Source organism: Symphodus melops (assembly GCF_947650265.1).
Source record: "Symphodus melops genome assembly, chromosome: 3".
In the NCBI taxonomy this organism is placed as follows: domain Eukaryota; kingdom Metazoa; phylum Chordata; class Actinopteri; order Labriformes; family Labridae; genus Symphodus; species Symphodus melops.
In genome coordinates, this window is record NC_136693.1 from 1308856 (window position 1) to 1318718 (window position 9863).

The 9863-nt window shown below is 45.5% G+C and overlaps 1 protein-coding gene across 2 annotated transcripts in view; it reads right to left on the minus strand.

Moving 5' to 3' along the window:
• Positions 1 to 9863, minus strand: part of LOC306821346 (nuclear receptor ROR-alpha A-like) — a 62967-nt gene that overhangs the window by 48777 nt on the left and 4327 nt on the right. The gene's annotated exons all lie outside the window — the stretch shown is intronic.

Sequence of the window (9863 nt, forward strand, 5' to 3'; positions counted from 1 at the left end):
ATTTATGCCGTCCTGCTTATCTGGAGATCTGGAGGGATTTTTTTTCACCCTCCTTTAAATTAAAGATGCAAAATGTAAAAAAAAAAAGTTAAATTAATGAACAATGTGGAGCGGGAGAAAACGTTCGTGAGTGGGCGGAGCTGACACGCGGATGTTTACACGATTACACATCGTTGATCTCCAGTTACAAAAGGAACTAAAGCGTTTAGTTTTCCTTCCTCATATCTTCTTTCTTGCTCCTCTTCCCCTCCTAGTGATTCATCATGGAGTCCCACTCATCCCCCAAAACAAAGAGAGAGAGACGGGACACGTGTGATGTCACCGTTTAAGTCAGTGAACTTTGGAGCGTGAACCTTTGAGTGACAGCTGAGGCCGTCGGGGACGAAAACAACTTTTACACGGAAACATTAACAAACGTTCTCGTGTTACAGCCCGTCATATCAGCACGCAGCATCGACGAGCCTCTGAGCGATGCCATTGGCTCGGCAGCTCGTCAATGAGAGCCTGCACACTTCAGTTTGTCCACCTTCAAAACAAAAGCACCACATTTCAGTTTGTCCACCTTCAAAACAAAAGCATCACATTTCAGTTTGTCCACTTTCAAAACAAAAGCATCACATTTCAGTTTGTCCACCTTCAAAATAAAAGCACCACATTTCAGTTTGTCCACTTTCAAAACAAAAGCATCACATTTCAGTTTGTCCACCTTCAAAACAAAAGCACCACATTTCAGTTTGTCCACTTTCAAAACAAAAGCATCACATTTCAGTTTGTCCACCTTCAAAATAAAAGCACCACATTTCAGTTTGTCCACTTTCAAAACAAAAGCATCACATTTCAGTTTGTCCACCTTCAAAATAAAAGCACCACATTTCAGTTTGTCCACCTTCAAAATAAAAGCACCACACTTCAGTTTCTCCACCTTCTAAATAAAAGCACCACATTTCAGTTTCTCCACCTTCAAAATAAAAGCACCACACTTCAGTTTGTCCACCTTCTAAATAAAAGCACCACACTTCAGTTTGTCCACCTTCAAAATAAAAGCATCACACTTCAGTTTGTCCACCTTCTAAATAAAAGCACCACACTTCAGTTTGTCCACCTTCTAAATAAAAGCATCACACTTCAGTTTGTCCACTTTCAAAATAAAAGAACACTTTAGTTTGTCCACCTTCAAAATAAAAGCACCACACTTCAGTTTCTCCACCTTCAAAATAAAAGCACTATACTTCAGTTTGTCCACCTTCAGAATAAAAGCACCACATTTCAGTTTGTCCACTTTCAAAATAAAAGCAGAACACTTTAGTTTGTCCACCTTCAAAATAAAAGCACCACACTTTAGTTTGTCCACCTTCAAAATAAAACAAAAATCCGCAAATTGTTGTTTGTGCTGCTAAAAAATAATCAGTCCGAGTCAGAAGTTGATCTTTTGTCCTCAGTGACTCAGCGTCAGTTGGCGTTTCTCTGACACGTCTGATGGACCCGGTGACTTCAGATACTTTAATGTCACCTTCAGATAGCTTCAGACATTAATAATCATGGCTGTGTTTCTCCAACAGACACAGTCACGCCTGTAAGACTGCGTGTCTCATTATCTGAGTTTGTTTCACTCTTAACACAGACGTCACCCGAGGACCAAAACTTCCCCGCCGCCTTTTGAAAACGAGCGCCACAGGTTGTTTTCCCTTTGTGCCATCAATCATTTAGTGAGTCTGCGTGTCGGCTTTTCTCCCTAAAATATCTCGTCTGGGAAACAGAAATGAATCAATATTGTGAGGAGCTGCTGCCGAGCTCCTGAGGGCGAACGACGGAGATGAAAAAACACACACACACACACACACACACACACACACACACACACATCACTTTCACTTCAACTTTGGGTAACTTTGCTCAAAGTCACAGAAGACGAAACACGCCGTCACGAGTTGATCCGCGTCGACGTGTTTAACAGCCACGACGACCTCCTTCAGAAAAATGATTACACTGAGACTACGGCGAGTGTGTGTGTGTGTGTGCGTGTGTGTGAGAAAGAGAGGTTGGTCTAAGAATACCAGCTCATGTCGACCTGCAGCTCTGAAAAATTGGAGAAACGTCGTCATCGATCAGCTCAAACATTGCTCCACTTTCAGCGAACAAGACAACCACCTCCTCCTCCTCCTCCTCCTCCTCTTCCTCACTGTCCTTCGTGGAGATCCTGAACCGACGAGCTGTGATCAAGGTGAGCGCCAACACCTGAGCAAAGTCACCTCCAACGACCCGGAAAAAAAACAGAAGGGCCAGACTGATGTCGGACTGATGTCAGTATGAGGGAGAGAAACCAATCAGATGTTGATACATCTGTTTGATCTGTGGAGACAAACACACATTTACTCTGCAGCGATCACACGCTTGGTAAAGATATTTTATGAAGACAGGATGGTCACTCGACAGGAAAGTAGCCGAGCATGTACGCTCGACACTCTGCAGAGGGATGATGCTCCTTATAATCCAAACAGCGCCCTCTGCTGGGGACACAGAACTTTCAGTTTGAAATCTTATATTTTTAAATCTTATATTTTTAAATCTTATATTTTCACTGTTTTGTTTTGATCAATTAATCTTTATTAAACTTATTCTAAATCTGATTTTTACTTACTGTTTTTAGCTGAACTTGTACTAGCTTCTTAAATGTTGTGTATTTTTTTTTATGTTATCTTGTGAAATGTCTGAAAGGTGTGATATAATAAATATATTATCTGCACATTAAATCAGCCGATACTGATAGTCACTGCATATTATCGGCCGTGTGAAGAATCGATCAACACACAGATCCAAGATATGAAACATCTGTTTAATGGGCCAGGATGGACGTCTTAGTGTGTTAGCTTGATGCTAACTGTTGCTTGATGCTGTTAGCTTGATGCTAACACGACATGGACATTAAAGATATAATTTGTAACTGAATTAAAAATTAAAGCTGCTGTTTGTGCAGCTGTGATAAAACGTTGTCGTGGTCAGTAAACATGTCTGCTGTGTTTCGTGCTCGTTTGGTGCATTCGATGTGAAACTGGCTTTAGCTTGAACCCGGGTTAGCTTCTTTTCAAAGTCAGCATTTGACTCAGGAGTGAACGGGGTGTGATTGAGTCTCCAGCTGAAGTGTGCAGAGAAGACGTGGTGAGCGTCCCGAGGCCTGGAGACTGCAGCAGCAGCAGGCCGAGCTGCAGACTGACACCAGATCAGATCCGGCTGACAGGAAACACCTGCTTTGATCTCAGCTGAGTGCTTCGCGTTTGCATTTCAAAGAGCTGCTGGCTGTCAGCGTGGAAGTCTCTGCAGTCCAGCGTGAGATGAGACGGATGCTGCAGAGGTTTACACTTTGCTCCGTGAGCTTCGGTGGATTTGAGAACACGTCACCGTGCGTCGACAAAAATGTTCACTTCACGGGTTTTAAATGGTTAAATTAAAGAATCGTGTGGAGAGATTCACCAACCACAGATTTAAAAACATGTATGTGACGATCATCAGTCAGCAGCTGGTCGACACACACACACACACACACCCACACACACACACACACACACACACACAGAGCTCATGCATGCAGATCCGTTGAATTTAAAGGGCCACACCACCAATTCTACATCACAAGCTCTGCTGAGTAAATCGTAGGCTTTAGGTTTAAAGAGTCCGGTTAAGTTAGCAAAGCAAAGACTAGAGCAGTTTTTCCTGTTGCATTGTGGGAAAATGTTCTGCTGATCCCTATTTGAAACCTCACATATGGTGTAGCAGTGCTGGAAGTCCAAAGCTTCAGATCATGAGGTAAACGTATGAGGGAGTAATACCAGGATCAGTCTGCAGAGGGCGCTAGTTTTTTTTTCTTTTTTTCTTTAATTTCCCCGACATGAAACAAAGAATCTCACAAGACAGCTTCAAGCTTCTACGTTAACCACGTAGGCTGCTTCTCCCATCACCGGAGAGCAGCCTTCCCCCCAGCAGCCCTGCAGCATTCTGCCCCCAGACAGCCGGCCAATCAGAAGACAGCGGGCGCGTTGGGGCGTTATTAGATACCTGCAGCTCTTTGAGTTCAGTGATGCAGCTGAGATTCGACCACTTTAGTTTTCACATCAAAGAGATTAAAGTTCCTCTCACTCGTCCCGATAAACACTCAGTTTACCAAGAAGTCACAAACAGATGGCTTGTTAGACACTAACAGTGTGTGTGTGTGTGTGTGTGTGTGTGTGTGTGTGTGTGTGTGTGTGTGTGTGTGTGTGTTTTAACAGCAGCCGGAAAAACTCAGATCTGATAAGAGTTTGTCATCATGCTGCTCCTTTACTTTATTCTTGAGAGGATGAACCAAATGACAAGCGGGTCTGTGCTCTGTACAAAACACACACTAACACACACACACACACACACACACACACACACACACACACACACACACGCACAGAAAAACAAACATCTTTGCATTTTGCATCATCTGAGGCTCCCTCATGGATTCATAGAGCGAAAATAATCAGCACAAGAAATTCTCACCAAAACACACACACACACACACACACACACGCACACACACACACACACACACACAGACAGTTCAGATCTGCCAGTAGGTCTCTACTGTACAGATGGTCACTGAATGTTATCATCCAACTCACTGTTGAAAACACTCCGATCATGTAAACTTGGATTACTGAGACTCAATGTGACCCCAGAAACGATGAGGCGTTCAGGTACTTCCTGGTACAGGTTTCAGGACTGTGTGAGAAACAGGGTGTTACATGTAACATCATCATGTCAAAGCAAAGATGTAATTACACAGAAATGCTTCAGCCACCTTGGAGCCAAAATATTTATTACTATTATTAAAGATTGTTTGAGGGCGGCAGCAGCTCAGTCTGTAGAGACTTGGGTTGGGAAGCGGAAGGTTGCAGGTTCAAGTCCCGATGCGGATCAAAACACAGAAATTGGTCTGGTAGCTGGAGAGATGCCAGACCCTTTTTTCGAGCACTGCCGAGGTGCCCTTGAGCATGGCACCAAACTCTGAGCAGCTCAGGGGGGGCTTCCAGGGTCTCCCATGAATGCATGTCCACAGGTCCTGCTCGTGCGTGCGTGTGATTCAGGCCTGTGTGTGTGTGTGTGTGTCTTTCCCCTTTGAGTGAAAAAAAATAAATAAAAGAAATTAAAAATAACGTCTCCACTGCAACACGTCGCAGCTCCTAACGAGGTTACTCTGGCTTCAATCCAGCACCACAGAAGGAGAGCAAGAAGCGGCGTCCATGTGAAGAATGGTTTTCATCATTCACACTGTGCAGTCGTCAAACCGGAGAGAAATCCTCAAACAACTTTCTGTTTTTGTCTGATTTCTGCCGCCGCCCTCTCCGCTGATCCGACCAGATAAACACCTCTGACAATGAAGACAATTAGAGGCTCCACATCGTGTGCGAGAACAAAGAGGAGTCAAGAATAGCTTTGTATGCAAATCAACCCGAAACACCCACTCCACCTTCACCGACGCCGGAAAAAACCAGGTGACATCAAAGGCAGCGCCTGACATGACTTCAGCATGCTGAGAGAGGCTGATCAGGATTCACAGCGGTTAAATGATGGTTCACTTTAATCCTGCAGGAGGCTTCGACTCAACACACACACACACACACACACACACACACACACACACACACACACACACACACACACACACACACACACACACACAGCAATCAGGATAATCTTCACACAACTATTTCATCTCAGTGTTAACATCCTGCAGTGTGCAGAAGAAAACTGTCAGGAGCAGAAATGAAGCTTCCTGTGGCAGAGCGATGGTTCGTGCTTCAGCTGCACGTGTGACCGTGTCGGTCGTCGTTCATGGTCGCCGTTAAGCCAAGAAAGCATGGCGTTACATCAGGATTACTTCCTGGCAGATTGCATTCCAAACCTTTGGGTGTCATAGTCCGAGTATACGATCGACAGTCGACCTGTCCTGCATGTGTGCAGCCCGTCTGAAGCCCAGGAGGCGTGGCCTTGTCCTCGTTAATGCTCCGACCTCCGACCTCCAGACAACAACAACGTTTTTCTTTCTTCAGGTGACACAAATGAAACGGCGTCGTCTCGTCAGTCCAGAAAAAAAGCGTCCTGACTTGAACCTGGGATCACTTCGTACGACCTCCATACAAGAGGTGAGACCCAACAACCAATCAGCGTTCACTTCCCAAATGTTTTGGATCGTAAACACAGGAACACTCGGCTCGCCGTCTTCTAACGTCTTCTGCTTATTAACTAGCATGTCCGTACCCACAACGATATATCACCATGTTAACGTTTGGTCCCATCGCTCGTCTCCAGGCCGTCAAATCCCAGAGAGAGAGAAGTTTCATCAGAGCGGGAAACAGACGGGTGTGTTTCAGATCTCTGCAGAGTTTCAGAGCTGTCACACAGACTGATCGAGCTCGTCATTTGATCATTAGAGACTGAACTCTGATGCTATCTGAAGCAGTGAATGATGCTGGTGAAGCTGCTCCTCGGCTATCTGTGTTCACACAGGAGAGAGAGCACTTATAATAACATTAAAAATCCACTTCAATAGACGTGCGTGCTAAAAATACACGTTCAGCCTTCTGCATGTTTGAAAAGACGACGTCCAGAGAGCCCTCACATGCATGTTCTTCTGCTTCATGTGGATGAACTGTTTTAAGACTTTATTTCATAAGTGTGAAGATGGAAGTCTGGAGAATGTTCTAGAGCAACGAGAGTCCTTTCAAAGTACAGAAGAAAGCTGCGTGTGTCAGTGCAAAGCCGTCTTTTTTTCTCTCTGCAGGAGAAAATATAGACCGTGACGGATTCTCAAATTTGGAGTGAAAAAGGGAGTCAGACAGAGGTTCTTAAAGAGACAGTGACGCAAGTACAGCGTCTGCTCCTGAACAAAATGGACAGAAGAAGAAGTGTGCTGTAATCAAACAGGCAATCATCATTATCCCGACTGCAGCACTCCAGTCCCAGTTAATCAAACTGAAGGGCTCCCATGTTGATGACTGAAACCTTTTTTTTTATTATTTAACTGGGTGGAACTTTCAGTGTTTGGAGCTGTTTTTAATAACTCTTTTCATTTTCGTTTGAACAAAATCAAGATAACTGGTTAGCTTCAGGGAGATTGGATGCTAAGCTAACCCTCAACGTGTGACAGATCCACACAGTTATGCTAACTTTGCTTCTCCAGACAAGAACTCATGAAGTGCTGAAACATTAAAACACAAACCGTGGTTACAGGCTCAAAGCTGCGTAAACCTCTGACAGCTTCTGACGGATGACACCTCACATTTGGGGTACATGGGGGGGCATACAGTCGTCTGTGAGGTGTTGCTTTGTTGATTATTTGGAGGCTTCCGCTGAAGCGGGCTTTATTGCATTTTATAGTACAGTACCTCCTCGCAGAGAAACTTCACGTACAACAATGGGTGACTTTTGAAAGATAACGTTTATGTTCATATCCATCCATTCCCGACGGGCTGCGGCCGATCCTACTGTCATTGGACGAGAGGCGGGCTGGAGTCACAAATGGACCTATCGCTCTTTACACTGTGGATGGAAACCAAAGTACCCGGAGATACAAGAACATGTAAACTCCACACAAAGGCTCCTGCTGCTACGAGGATTCAAACCAGCAACCTTCTACCCGTGCAAACCATTTCTCATGCAGCTTCCTGCAAGAAGATTCATGCTGGATGGAGTCGGTATGCTCCTCATAACGACGTGTGAGTGGTTGTTTTGTCTCTGCTGGCCGGCCTTGTGAATGATCTTGCACGGTGACCTTTGACCTTAACGATGGTTTTAGAAGCGACCAAGATGTCGAACTCTGGAGGAATCTAGTCAGATAGATCAGTTTATGAAGTGTGATTACACAACACCAGCTTGGCAGTCCGACTGACGTCTGACGGGGATAACAACATTTCCACATCGGCGATCTCCTGTTTCTATAAGCCAGAGGCGAGGCGTATTCGACCCAGCAGCCACCGCAGTTAGTCACCGCACAAAGGAGCCCTAATTAACAGCTGGCTGAAGACCAGAGCAAGAGGCATGCTGGGTAATTATGATTACAGCGGAGTCATTCACCACATGAAAGAGGAGCAGGAGGTGTTTGGTGAACAACCTGAAGGAGGAGGAGGAACGATAGGGTCAATGTTATTAAATGCACTTTTCATCACAGGTGTAACAAACATGCAGGACGAGTTCACAGCAGCTCCTCTCAGACGCTCTGCTGGAGGCTTTAATTATGAGCGAGTCTCAAACCTCCAGCTGTGCTCACTGAACCTGCTCCACAATCTCTCAATCAGCACCTGATGGCCCGAAATATTCAGAAGGGAACACGTCACAAGTGACCGATCAGGGGCCCGATCACACGCGTCACCTCTAAAGTCTGCTTCGTGTGTGAGTGATCCGATCCATGATCATGCAACGTCGACGGCCTTCGTTATCCAAAGGTCAGGAGTGTTCTGTCTGACTGAGATGACTCCAAATAAGGCTCAGCCCTTTGTGATGTCACAGAGTGAGTAAAGTAGCCGTCCTGTTCTGTGTGTCGCGACCGTGTAAACACGATGTACACGGAGCGGGAGAGCTTTATTCATTCTCCCACCAGCAGCATCATCATCATCAGCCGTGGTGAGAAAACCATCAGTCTGCGCCGTCCTCTCAGAGGTCCTCCTTCCTTCAGTCATCGTCCCGGAGACTTCAGCTCAATCCAACACATTCATACTGAAAGAGACGAACTGAGAAGAGAAACGCCTTAATCAGCCTGAGAAAGAAATGACATCCAGATCTTTGTCTGACGAGCCAAAAGGCAGAATGTGTTTGAGCTTCTCTGTCTTTGACTTGACTTTACTTGCAGCCAGTTAGCAGATTTCTTTCCTGCAGCATCACAGTGCAAATCTCTGCAAACCCCCCTGAACCCCCCAAGTCCTCTGAGACTCGCACTCCAGTTTGTCTTTGTATGAAAAATGAAAAAGTGAAACACATCCCAAACCAGATAATTAAATCCTGTTAGTGGAAGCTGTCATGAAAACTCACATCCAGCCTGAAACTCACCAAACCACGGAGCCACCGGGGACCGGCCGGCCAAAATAACTTCACACGAGCCCCGAGCTCGCCCAGCACATCGTCACCCAGTTTGAAAACCACTTCAAACTGGGTCACATGTTCAACTTCTCTCAAAGCCAGTGAAGAAGTTTGTGTGAAAAGAAGTGATCAGAGGTCGGTCTGAGCGGAGCTGCGGCGCGTAGAGGAGAGGCTGCAGGTCCGAGCGTGTCACCCGTCTGACCGGGGACATTATTCAAAAACTGTCAGAGAAGGAAATCTGAAGGTGTCAGCTTGAAGCAAACTTTTTTTTTTTTTTTTGCATAAAGTAAATGAATGTAGAGGGAATAAACACAGTTGATATAAACACAAACATCATGTATGCCGACCCCCCTGCCTGCCCTTAACCACAAAGTCCACTTTTTTAAAGGTTTGTTTTGGGGCGTTTTGTGCTCTTTATTTAGAGATAGGACGGTCGAGGAAATCAGGGAGGGGGGAGAGAGAGTTGGGGACGACATGCAGGAAAGGAGCCACAGGTCAGATTTAAACCCGGGACACCCGCTTGCAGGATTATGGCGTACGTACATGGAGCACGCACGCCTCACATCTCTCTAGTCCAGTGTCAATCAGCTTGGACCTGACCTTTGACCTCCGGTGAGCAGAGGAGAAGTTGGTCCTGGCTGTGCGTCTTTTTTGGATTGCGTTCATTATCCACAAACTCCAGACGAGCAGATCTCCAGGAAGAGACGGCACGCCACGCAGGTTCACATTTATTGTTTGTAATGAAGCTCAAATTCTCTGGAAGGAGACGA